This window comes from Eptatretus burgeri, chromosome 11, assembly GCF_056783735.1.
Source record: "Eptatretus burgeri isolate ZD-2024b chromosome 11, Ebu_testis_v1, whole genome shotgun sequence".
In the NCBI taxonomy this organism is placed as follows: Eukaryota; Metazoa; Chordata; class Myxini; order Myxiniformes; family Myxinidae; genus Eptatretus; species Eptatretus burgeri.
The window spans coordinates 17,074,113-17,086,612 of record NC_140971.1 but is presented as its reverse complement, the minus strand read 5'-3'; the positions used below and the strand labels follow the sequence as shown (position 1 = coordinate 17,086,612).

The following is a 12,500-nucleotide window of genomic DNA, read 5'->3' as shown; positions in this document are numbered from 1 at the left end:
AGAGGCACCAAGTCGACGAAGTTCTTCTGACGTCTCGGTTTGATTCCCAATAGTCCATCTACGAAACACAAGTACACTTCAGTCAACATCACAACATAGTGCGGAATTTTTCTTTCCCCAAATTTGCCATAGACTTGTATTAACCGGTCACAAATCATGATATCAGGTTTTATGTTGTTTCACTGGCTGGATAGAACCAAATTCAGTGGATTAAGGTCCTAAGCTCTCAGAGAGCAATGACTGTTTAAAGTGCAATAAAAGGAGTTTATGGACAGGAGAAGGAATGTGAATGAGGTCACAGTTTGTTGGGATTGGTTCAGGAATATTTGTGTTAAATGAAAGCGACTCTGCGCTATACGAGGTAAGGCCGGATACATTGCTGCAGAAGAAACAATTATGCCTCTGTTATAATACCCAAGAGAAGACAAAGGTTCAATGAATAACTGGCGTTTTGCTCATTCTTTTTTGGCTGGTGTCACTGAAAATGGCGCAAAATGAAATGAATGTTATTACCTCCGTCACCGAAGGTAAACGAGGGTTGTGTTTTCATCGCCGCTTGTTTGCCTGTGCCCGAGTTCGCTCGATCAGATGATGTTTGCCTGACTGTGAACAGATATCTCAAAAAGTTGGGGATGGATTCTGACGAAACTTGATGGAGAGGTTGGGTGTGTGACAAGGATGAAATGATTACCTATTTTCTGGCATATAAACCGCGGCCGTGTTTTAACCGCACCCCAGTTTTTCACCCTCAAAATAAATTAATATATTGATCATTATATTTTCTGATCTGGATCTAAATGTGTTTGTACATTCACTTTGTATGGAACAATGTGATGGAGGTATCAACATGCTTTTCCCTTGTTCGCTTAATTTTGTGCAACAGTCTTATTCCCATTTTCAAGAAGTTAAAGAGAGAGGAGAGGATACCAAAAAGTTTTTATTTTTCTTTCTTATTTTTACCCCATAGGGTCTTCCACCCCACGGAGTTTAAAGGACCAGTCACACCTTGACGTTTTAGCCAGCAATGGCAACGTATCAAAATGTATGTAAAACGCTGGCTTTCGCTGAACTTTTGATGTTTTTTTTTTTCCAAAGATTCGGACGTATTCATAACGAGTTGGTCGTATGCATAACATATCAGTAACGGACACAGAACGTTTCGTTGTCTTATAGATAACTTATACCAACGAATGCTTAGCCTGTTGTCGACGTTCACAACCTATGCCCAACAATAGTCTAACTTATGCATAGCGCGCTGCACGTATCGCCGACGATCACGTGGCGTAGCCTATTAAAAGGCTGCCGCTCAATGATTCAAATCATAACCGCCGGAGAAATGGAAGTGTCAACATCGCAGTCACACCTTGGCGATCTTGCCAGCGTATGCCGACCTCTGAAAAATAAGTCTAAAACGCTGGCACACGTCAAATATGGTATGGGTAAGTTTGGTATATGTGAATAGAACGCTAAAGTACGCTATCATACGTCGTAGTAAGTGGAGTACGTCTTGTACTTTTAAACGTGTTAAACATTTTACGACGTACTTGCCGTATGCCTCACACATTCCGCATGCGATGGGAATAAGTTGTACGCACGATATGCGATCGTTGGCACACGTCGACAAAAGTTACTTGTAAGTTACTCATAAGTCGGAACACGTCGAGGTAATGGTTAGCGTCAGTGTTCCAGACTCCCTGTTTTTTTTTTTGGGGGGGGTTTTTTCTTCGGTATGACGGTGATGTTAACACTTTGATTTCTAGTGCGGTTATAATATGATATATTTAATAGGCTGCCGCTCAACGATTTAAATCATAACCGCACTAGAAATCGAAGTGTCAACATGACCGTCATACCGAAGAAAAAAAAATTTTTTTAAACAAAAAACCAGGGAGTCTGGAACACTGACGCTAACCATTACATTGACGTGTTTCAACTTATGAGTAACTTACAAGTAACGTGTGTCGACGTGTGTCAACGATCGCGTAACGTGTCTACAAACGTTACTCATAGGTTAGAAATAAGTTTCGGGTATGCTAAACATTACCTCGATGTGTTTCGACTTATGATTGACTTACAATTAACGTGTGTCGACGTGTGTCAACGATCGCATAACGTGCCTACAACTTATGGCCAGCGTAGTGGAACGTGTGAGTCATACGCTGGCATAAGTCGTAAAATTTCAAGCATGGAAAATTTGAGGACAACCGCAAAGTACAACGATGAAAGCCAGCGTACGAGGACGTATGGCAGTGTTTTTCAGCATGCTCTCAATGTTTCCAAAACTTACCCATAACGTATTCGACGTGTGCCAGCGTTTTAGACAAATTTTTCAAAAATCGGCATAAGCTGGCTAAAACGTCAAGGTGTGACTGGGCCTTAAGCGCCGCTCGCGTTCTCTCTTTTCTTGTGTACAGTTCATTTGTATGTCTATCTCTCCATTATTTGTGAACAGAATTCGATGAAAATTGACAAGCATATACTAGATACACATGCGTAGGTATTAACTCTGCCCAAAGTGCGATTGTGGCCCTTCGGGCTGAAGAACGGCCCATTTTCTTAAAATTGTTATTTCTCGGTTATTAGTGGATGGAACCAAACCAAACTTGACAGGTATATGCTGGAGACCATTCCTCAAGCATTAACTGAGCCCAAAGTGCGATTCTGGCTCTTTGGGCCAGGAAATGGCCCTTTCAGCCCATTTTCTTTAAAATGTTATGAAAAAAAATTAAATGTGCTAGGCGATGCCCAATGCAAAATAAAGTCACAAATGATGATATGAAACTAGCCTCACTCTTGTGAGGTGTTCTGGTTTCTTTTTCTGATGCGATGAAAATCTTACCAAATTTCAAAACTATCTGTCTTCCATGCTGTCGCTCATCTGAGAGTTGTGCGAATGAACTCCCACAGGGTATGTTTGCAATTCGAACTTGTTTCATATTATAGAGGATTTTTTGTTGTTGTTGCTAGAAAAAGGAAGAAAAGGGATTCATACCATTATCACACACATTTCTTGTGGATTTGTGCCCCTAAAAAGGGCCGGTTGTTGGGTTTGATGAAACTTTTCAGCTAAACCCGAGGAAATCCTCATCAATGCTTTCTTCGTCGAAGACGGCACGTGACTCCTTGTCCGAATCAGGGTCGAGCAAGTCCACGTCGGTCACCGTCATTTGCAGCCTCCTCCTCCCAAACTATGTCTTCCTCTGTGCCGTCCATGTTGTTGGAGATGCAGCATTTCAGAAATGCTTGTTGAAGATGTCTGGTATCTCCTCCCACACCTTTACGATCCAGCTGCAGATCATCGTAAGGTTGACCTTTCTCATCCTCCTGCTCTTGGTGTAGGTTTTCTCCTCACTCATTATCCAGTCAGACAAGCAGCGATGTAGCCCGTCCTTGAACGGCTTGTTGATGGACAAATTGAGGGGCTGCATGAGTGATGTCTTCCCGCCTGGGATGATGACGAGATCGGAGTGGGTATTGTCCCTATGTTTAATATCTCTGTGAGGTTCTTTGTCATCATTCCTGTAGGTCAAGTCATCACTGGTACAACTTTGGCATTCTTCAGCTTCCAGGATCTTCTCACTTCATTCTTGAGGTCTTGGTGTTTGGTCATTTTCTTGATTTCTGCATCGTTTAGTACAAAATCACCGCTATCAAAACCTCAATAAGCAATGCCGCCTTCTCCTTTTTTTGAACCTAAATATGATACCTGGTCGCAACGCTTCGTTTGTGACATTCACGCTCGATGTGATCATTAGGTTGTACATGAGCTGTAGGTACTTCCATGTTTTCAGTGTTTGCTTTTGGTTCAGGGTCCCACAAATGTTTTGGAACTGGGAAATCAAAGTTTTTGCAGATGTGCCAGCGGATTACATTATAAACTCTGTTGTGTCATTGTGTGTACAGCTGTTCTGACATGAGTTTGTTTTTTGTGTTCGGTCATTAAGCATCACGTATTCTCCTTGCTAAGTCCACCTCACCCCTCACACCTTTCTCTCTTTTCTCTCTCTCTCTCTCTCTCTCTCTCTCTCTCTCTCTCTCTCTCTCTCTCTCTCTCTCTCTCTCTCTCTCTCTCTCTCTCTCTCTCTCTCTCTCTCTCACACACACACACACACACCCCTTCCTCACACACCCTCCCTCCCGCAGGGTATAGCAACATTTGATGAGGCATACAGTAGCTCTCCCCACCTCCCACCCCTTCCTCGCTCTTCCCCCCCTCCTCATTCTTCCCCTCTTCTTAGCTTCCCCTCCCTCCTGCCTCCTCTCTCTCCCCTCCCTTTCTCCTCATTTCCTCTCTCTCCCTCACCTCCCTTCTCTCCTACCCCCTTTGATACCCCCATCAACGAAGTGATGGGTTGTATTTGCTGGTGTGTAATAAAGTAAAAGAGTACTGCAACTGTATCTCAGTGGTATGACTTGTAGTAAAAACCCTTCAGTATAATGAGCTATTATGATAAAAGGCAATGCCACAATTTTTACAAGGGGCGACCACCTGAGATTGTAGCCACCCTGTACAGAATTGAGAATTAAAATTATTGACAGAATTCATTAAAATACTGATTGCATTTACTGATTCCGCTTTATTTTTTTTTTTGATTTTAAAGCGAGTTGGAGGCCTTGGTGAAGGAGAGAGAGAGAGAGAGAGAGAGAGAGAGAGAGAGAGAGAGAGAGAGAGAGAGAGAGAGAGAGAGAGAGAGAGAGAGAGAGAGAGAGAGAGAGAGAGAGAGAGAGAGAGAGAGAGAGAGAGAGAGAGAGACAGAGAGAGAGAGAAGAAAAAAGAAAAAAGAAAAGAAAAAAGAAAAGAAAAGTTTGGTATCAAGAGAAGGAATTGTGAAGAAAGTGCTTAAAGACGTTTCCTTTGCCATTACCCCGAGGTGACTCTTTTAAGTGATGTCTTAAAACCCCAGGGAAAGACACTCAAACGACTGACAACTCCATTACCGAGTGGCAGATGGATGTGAAGGAGGGGAGTGATGGGGGAAAGGAGGAAGGCTGCCTCAAATTTATTTTCTCTTTCAGGAAGCCCTGTTTTCCTGGGGCAGTCTTTGTTTCTGTCCATTCACCTATCTCCTTTCACAGGTCACCTGTCCTCTTTCACTTTTCATTTTACAGTGCTGAAAGTTCAAAAAAGGGAATGTTCGTCAATTTCGCATCTGCTAAAGGACAGCTAGGACAATGCACACAAGACACGACTGTTTCACCTGTGACTTGTGTAAAGGAGAATGCTCGAGTTTTCTGCACAAAGCATTCAGTCCAGCAATTTACTTAAATTTGAGAAATAGCATTTGAATATTTATTTAATTATTTTATGTATAAGATTGAGGCCCATTTTATTTATTTGTGTGCAGCTTGTGGCTGCTTGGCTGCATCATTTTCTTGGGGCACAGGTGTGCCACTGATACAGTGCCCCCATTACCAATAAGGTGGAACTCATTTTGCCAATAACAGGCTGAGTCAACCTAGCCGGTGTTCATTCAATAGAACGACAGGTAAGAGGGCTTGAACTCAAGACCCTAGGATCTTAAGTCAGCCACCCTCACCGTTAAGGCAACACCAAGCATATTGAGGCCCATGGAAGAGCGAGATGACAAGGTAAAAAGGCAACAAACTTATAACGGGACAATAGTTGGGCACAATAAGTAGGGGAATGAATGAACAGGAAACGACCAGAGATTGAGTGAGGGGAGGAATACAACAACCTTCAAGTAAGAGAGTTGGGTGGCACAAATGCTAATGTGGTATGAGTATATATTCTTCTTATTCTTATTATTTCCTACTGGACCCTTGTGTTGTGTTATGGAATTATTTGGGAGAATTCTTGAAGAGAGTCAAGTGCTACAGCAGATGGTAGGGCTGAGCCATTATTAAATGTTCAGGAGGCGTGGGTGCTGTTCTGTGCACCGACCAATGTAAAGAATGATCATCCAAGTTCACTTAAAATATGGCATCGAGTTTAGTGATCATAACCCGCAGGAAGCGAGCATTTGGGAACCATTGACGTCACAATTGATAGAAGTGGGTGAGGCGGTGAATGGGAGAGTCTGAACGAGAACCTGTATTGACTAGCATTCATAGAACACCTCATTCAGTGTTGAAGTACATTATTAAATTGAAATAAAATAACGATTGTCAAGGTCATATAACAAAATACTTCTGGAAGTTTCCCACCATTGACGCAGTGTCTATTACACTACCCTATCTAACACATTACAGGAGTTATCCGTGCCTGTTGTTTGTGTCTTTTATAACATCCTTAAAAACAGCAAGTTTCCTGCTTGGGATGATTTTAAATTTTGTTTGACTGCCAGGTACGCAGAGTAAAATTAACTCTCTTCCCTATGCATGTGCGATTGGGACGAATTCAGAGCCAAACTAGAAGGGCACTCGGTAGAGCACATTCCATGTGCTCCACCTCATCTGATAGAACATATCAGGCACAATAAATTTTTGAGACATCATGCTATACAGTATATCGTTTTTAGCGCCATCTCTCAATGTTGAAGAATCGGTGAAAAATTAAAACGTTCTCGTGTCCAGATCTGCATTCGTTTCTTCACGAAAATTGAATCATTTCTTCCTTGTGGCACTCCCAACCTGTCCACCAAGTTTTGTGTGAATCCATCCATAACCTTTTGAGACATTGTGCTATATATCGTTTTTGGCCCCATCTCTCAATGGTGAAGAATCACTTAAAATTTTCTCGGATCCAGATCCGGATTCGGAGCTTCACCAAAATTAAGCGTTGCTGTCTTTGGCCTGTCACCTACAAACACAAACATTTTTCAGAACAATTGCTTGAAAACTGTGGCCAAATCTCGTGTGACAAATAAACAGACAGACAGATGCTACAGACCAAAATACTGGGTGAAATTTTTTTTTCACCAAGTAACAAACAGACAGACAGACAAATGGACCCAAATGCAATACCCTCTCCTCTGGCGGGGGTCAACATGTTCGATCTGTCTACCTCCTGTGCGTGTTGCTGTCAATTTTGGCTTATTTGGGCGACCTTGGGGAACGGTAAAGTTGTAAATTAAAGTGAGCGCAGTAGTAACTAGAAGGGCAATCAGTAGAGCACATACCTCCACCACGTAATGCCTGATCCACAAGAACATATCGGGTCCAATACATTTTTGAGATATCATGCAAGACAGCACTATATCGTTTGTGGCCCTATCAATGGTGAAGAATCACTTTTTAAAATATCAGATCCGGATTGGGATCTTCACCAAAATTGAATCAGTTCTTCCTTGTCACACACCCAACCCACCCACTAAATTTCATCTGGATCCATGACCTCATCGGTGTTAAGAAGCACCCAAACCAGGTCCGGTGTCTCCATCTGGGAAGTCTGTCTGGCATAGGCTTTCCAAATGCAGACGTCCATTAAATATATCACCAAGCCTGCCATGTTCACACAAGGTAATCCCACAAAGTTCAAAGTCCACTCATTGACAGGGATGATCGGGAAAGTCGGGTAGGACGCGCCCTTCCACAGCCCATCCACAGACCTTGCATGGGCCCACATCGGTGGGTGTTTTTGCAGTACTGGCCGCAAGATATCAACTTTTTGGGCGAGTTGATCAGAAAGTTCTCCAAACGTTTCATTGTGCAGAGGTACTTTTCCAAGTATTTTCCAAGTTTCCTTTTCTCATGTACTTTTCCAGGGTAAAATCCTGACCTGGCATGCACGATATATGTTTCCTGCCCTGATGAGCGTTTTTGGTAGGGGTTTCTGCGCATGCACATCGAAGCATTCTGGGGCAGATTATGTCATTTTGAAACTCATATCGGAAGCAAGATCGCTTGCCTAGAGTTGGTAAGGTCTATTTGCACCTTTATTGTGAATTGGAGTGATGTTTTCTCAGTCCATGCAGAGGTGAGGTGGCTAGAGTAGGACAGACTGAATTCGGCAGATCGAGCAGGAACAAGAACGGCAGAGCAAGATGTGAGAACATGGGACTGATGCCATTTGAGCTGGTCGCTGAAGTCAAGATCGGACATAACTATTTCTACTTTTCGGGTGAGAAGGACATAGAGTCCAGCAAGTGGTGGGTATGTCAGGGTCAGGTGGACACAGAATGCGATGGGTTGGGAACCCAAGATTTGGAGGATGTAACAGTTATTTTTCATCCAAATTGTGGAAGAATGTTATGTAAAAATTTTAAATTAAAATTTGTTTTTTTACAAGTTGACTTATATTTTACTTTCAGGGTTGTATTAATTCGGCAGTCCTGTTTATCATTTGTGTGGTTCCCATGATACCTGCTGGACATCATCTTGGGCAGATGAAAAAGATGACCAATTACGCAGTCTTCAGGAGCATTCAAACAAAATAAGTCTCAAACTACCTCTTGTTGTTAACATTACCATAAGGACTGTAACTTTGCCACACAGTTATCACATGTTTGGTTAAAGTGTACATGTGCATATAATGAACATTTGCATTCGTCGTCTGGCAGCCTTCTATGTAATACCAGATTGCACCAATAACTCGAGGATTTTCATCTTTCACAATGTGGGATTTGATGCTTTAATGAGCACCAGGTTACGTGTAAATGTGACTTGCCTTGTACAGGTGAAGTGCAGAGTAATCCTTAAGTCTTTAGTGAATGGATTCAACTCTAATTATTTGTAAGTTTAATATATTCTGAAAAAAGTAGGACTTGTTGAAAAGACTTTAAGAAAGATGTCATTAGAAGAAGGCAATGGTGCAAATAAGTAAAAGAACTAAATTGAAACAAAGATACTGAGACAGAGAGACAATTACGTGGAGACACAGAGTGACAGAAGGTCGATTCAGGAGGAGAGCACAGGGAGTTCCATGGCAGCGACGGCACGTACCGATGATGGAGTAACCGTGTGCCGGGGCTTTCAATGTGAGATTGTGGGTCATAGTTCATGTCCCAGACAAATCGGTTCCGAGCTCCTTGGAAGATGTCCCTGTAAGACATAAGGAGAATACCTAAGTGTCAGTACTGCAGACCATATTCTTTTAGCAGGGGATGCAGATTCAATCTTGTTAATGGCTGTCAAACGCAAACCCTGAATAGTAAAGTAAGCAGTGAAATTAATGTGGTTGTTCGATGTAGTTCTTTTATTTTGGGAATCGATTCTCAGTCCAACAAATGCTTCCTCACCAATTAAAAACCTGTTGTCATGTGTCTATGCAGTATGCACACCCCCACATCACTTCCTTTCATTGAACATTTTGCTTTGCACTGAAGGAATATTGCAATGCAACCACGGGGAAACATGATTAAATAAATATATATTATTTGCCAAGGACACCTGGTGTGGAAGAATACTTTCTTTGTACTTTTGAAGGCATTTGGCCGAATGTTGTTAGAGGAAAAGTCACTTAGTTGTTACAAGCAACTCAGCATGGCTGAGTGCTGCATGCAGATTCATTTCCATAATGCAAGAATGAGAAACTCAATGTCATCAGGCGTGAGAGCCAGTCCCAATTAAAATCAAACAGAAAACTCAAAACAATTTCCGATTTCAACATGTTTTTTTTCAATCTGTTCTCAATAAGTGGATTATACACACAAGAAGCACCCACTTCCCGGATGCATCTTGTGTATATAATGCTTCTAAAGTTAACACGCATTACGCATATGAAGCGAAAACATGCGTAATAATTATGTGCATATATAATGCACTGTTGTTATTTTTTTCAGATAATTCCTATTGCACCCACCCTCTCTCGCAAAAGATGAAAATTCCAAGATGGGCGAAAAAATATAAATATAATTTTTTTTTTTTCCCCCAAAACATAGACCACGGCTTGCTGAAGCTCAGCATTACTTGACTTGTCTGCTTTTTTTTAGAGTTTTACAATATGGCAAGATGAACTGTGGGTTGAAGGCCTCATCTCCACGCAGCCAATCGCGATGGTGTCTGGTGCACAAAAAGTTTTGTGAAAATGAGGAAGTTCTTACTTGAAGCACACAACACCTTTAACGAAGGTATGTGAGAAAACTGATTAAAGGCCGACAAGCCATTCAGCAGAGGCTTCAAAACATAATATCTAATTATGGCTTCAGTCACTGTTATCACAAACTTATTTTCTGGCCAGATGTCTTTCTTTTTTTTTCTTTTTTTTTTTCCAAGTGCAATGTTCTCATGCCAACGCCTGTGAAGCATGGAGATAATTTCATACAAATGTTAATTCTGCTCTTCACACTCAACTGGCAGTAAAATAAAATGCCTTTCTGTATATTTATCTTTCTTCATTGATACAACATAACCATTGGGACAAAACTCCGCACAGAACATTGGTGCTGCTGAAGCAGTCTCTTGGGCTTTTGAGCATGATCCTGGACAGGTCTCACCCAATACTCACTCTGACAGGTCTCACTCTGACACCCAATACTCAAGTGGATCAATCATCCCAGCAAGCTGGTACTCATTTTGCCAACTTCAGAAGGATGACAGGCTGAGTCAACCCCATGTGCTACATTGTACACCCAAAATTGTACACACCTAAAATGGAGGTGATGCTCTCACTGACCTTCAACGTAGAATGGGTATTGGATGCTAGAGGTTTGTGATATTTCTATCGCAGTGGACCTTTCCAAGTCAATTGTTATCTCTACCACCAAAGGTGGATGGAGGTTATGTTTTCACCCTTGTCTATCTGTTTGTGAGAAGGACATCTCAAAAATTATAAATGGATGAATTCGGATGAAACTTGGGGCACAGGTTGGATATGTGACAAGGACGAATTGATTTGATTTTGGTGAAGATCTGGATACAGTCACCAGATTTTTATGTGATTCTTCACCACTGAGAGGTTGGGCCAAAAACGATATACAGCACAACATTTCAAAAAATTATGGATGGATTCAGAAGAAACTTGGTGGACAGGTTGTATTTGTGACAAGGACAAATTGATTCGATTTTGGTGAAGACCCAAATGTGGATATGAGAATTATTTAATGTTTGAAGTGATTCTTCACCATTGAGAGATGGAGCCAAAAACGATATATAGCATGACATGTCAAAAATTTATTGGGACCAATATGTTCTGCTGGATCAAGCATTGCGTAGCAGAGGTATGTGCTCCACCGAGTGCCCTTCGAGTTGGATATGTAACTAACAGGGGTACCTAGCGTTGCCCGTTCTATTTTTTTTGTGGGGGCCTAAAACACTGCCGGACACCCACTAAGGAATGGGGTCAGGGATCATTTCATTTCACATAGCTGCAAATGCTTAGGCCCAATAGAACAATTTTATTTATTATCTTGCCAAAACGAAGTTTTTGCAAGATATGTTAGTCAGCTTGTATGTTTTTTTTTGTTGTTTGTTTGTCTGTAATCACGTATAAAAAATTCTGCAGAGCACAGTTATCATTGGAAATTTTTGTAACTTCGCATATCAGAGGCCTATAGAGGTCCCTTTCAGCGCACAAAATTTTGAAGGTCAAGGTCAAAGGTCAAGGTCACTTTGTCGCAAATCAGGGGAGTCGACGAAACCCTTATTTTTTGAGTAATTTTGATCGGATCGTCTTCAAACTTCATGGGAATATAGTTCATGGTCTGGCGCTCAGCTGATTAATTTTTGGTGGCGATTGGCCTTGATCTTCATGGTTAGCGCCTCAGGTCAAACATATTTGACCCCAAGGTCAAATTTTCAAGTTTTAGGAACCATATCGTGTAGTACCTCAAATTGAACACCTCGATGAGTGCTTTCTAGATATGTCAAGCTTGAGACATTATGACGTCATTTGGTGACGTTATGAGACAAACGCATATTTTTCATGGTTTCTCTGTAGAACGATTCTCATCGGAATCTCTCGTAGGCAGATATTCCTTAAGGAGTCGCTCCTGGTGGATAGCAGCTCTGTTCACCTCAGTGTGACCTTAAAGAAGTCACACGTGGTCACCTTTTGGCAAGATACGGGTCACCCTGCAGGTGACATTGTTTTTAAAAATTTTTTATTCATTTATTTATTTTTTTATTTTTTAATCCCCCCAAAAAAAGGAAAATTTTATTTTCTAATTTTTCAATTTTGTTTTGTCTAAAACACTCCCTGGCACTCACTGATGAACTTTTGATAGTTTAATGAAGATCCATCAAGCCATCTCAGGAAAATGGAGACACACACACAGATAAACGGCTCTCTCATAGTAGGTATAGACGGTAACCCTGTATTGTGCAGCAAGATGGTAAAGAGGTGGCTTTATTCCTCACCCAGTCGGGGAGCTGTCAACCAGCGGTATGAGAGGGATGGGTCTCAGTAAAATGGGGGCATTGGTTCCGAAAGCGGAGTTGCCTGAGAATCTTGTGTTCCTGAGTTGCTTTGGAGAAGCCCTGAAGACGGTACTGTATAGTGTTACAGGAGATAGTCAGTGTGAAGCTATTGAATGTTCACCAGGCATATAGGAAAGTTTCTGTGTGATAAGTGATGTGGAGGATGAGCATCTGGGCCTTCAGCTCAATGCAAAGATGAAGTTGGGTTTAGTGATCATAGCCTGCGTGATGAGCAGTGATGTAGC

At 41.7% G+C, this 12,500-nt stretch overlaps 1 long non-coding RNA gene across 3 annotated transcripts in view; it reads right to left on the bottom strand.

The window, feature by feature from the left end:
* Positions 1-12,500, bottom strand: part of LOC147016579 (uncharacterized) — a 134,530-nt gene that overhangs the window by 9,457 nt on the left and 112,573 nt on the right. For all 3 annotated transcript variants that reach the window (XR_015049102.1, XR_015049101.1, XR_015049103.1), the window contains 2 exons: positions 8,842-8,940; positions 1-58 (listed from right to left, as the gene is read on the bottom strand). The exon at positions 1-58 is cut by the window's left edge and continues 11 nt beyond it. This is a non-coding gene — a long non-coding RNA (uncharacterized LOC147016579). The remainder of the gene's footprint in view (positions 59-8,841; positions 8,941-12,500) is intronic.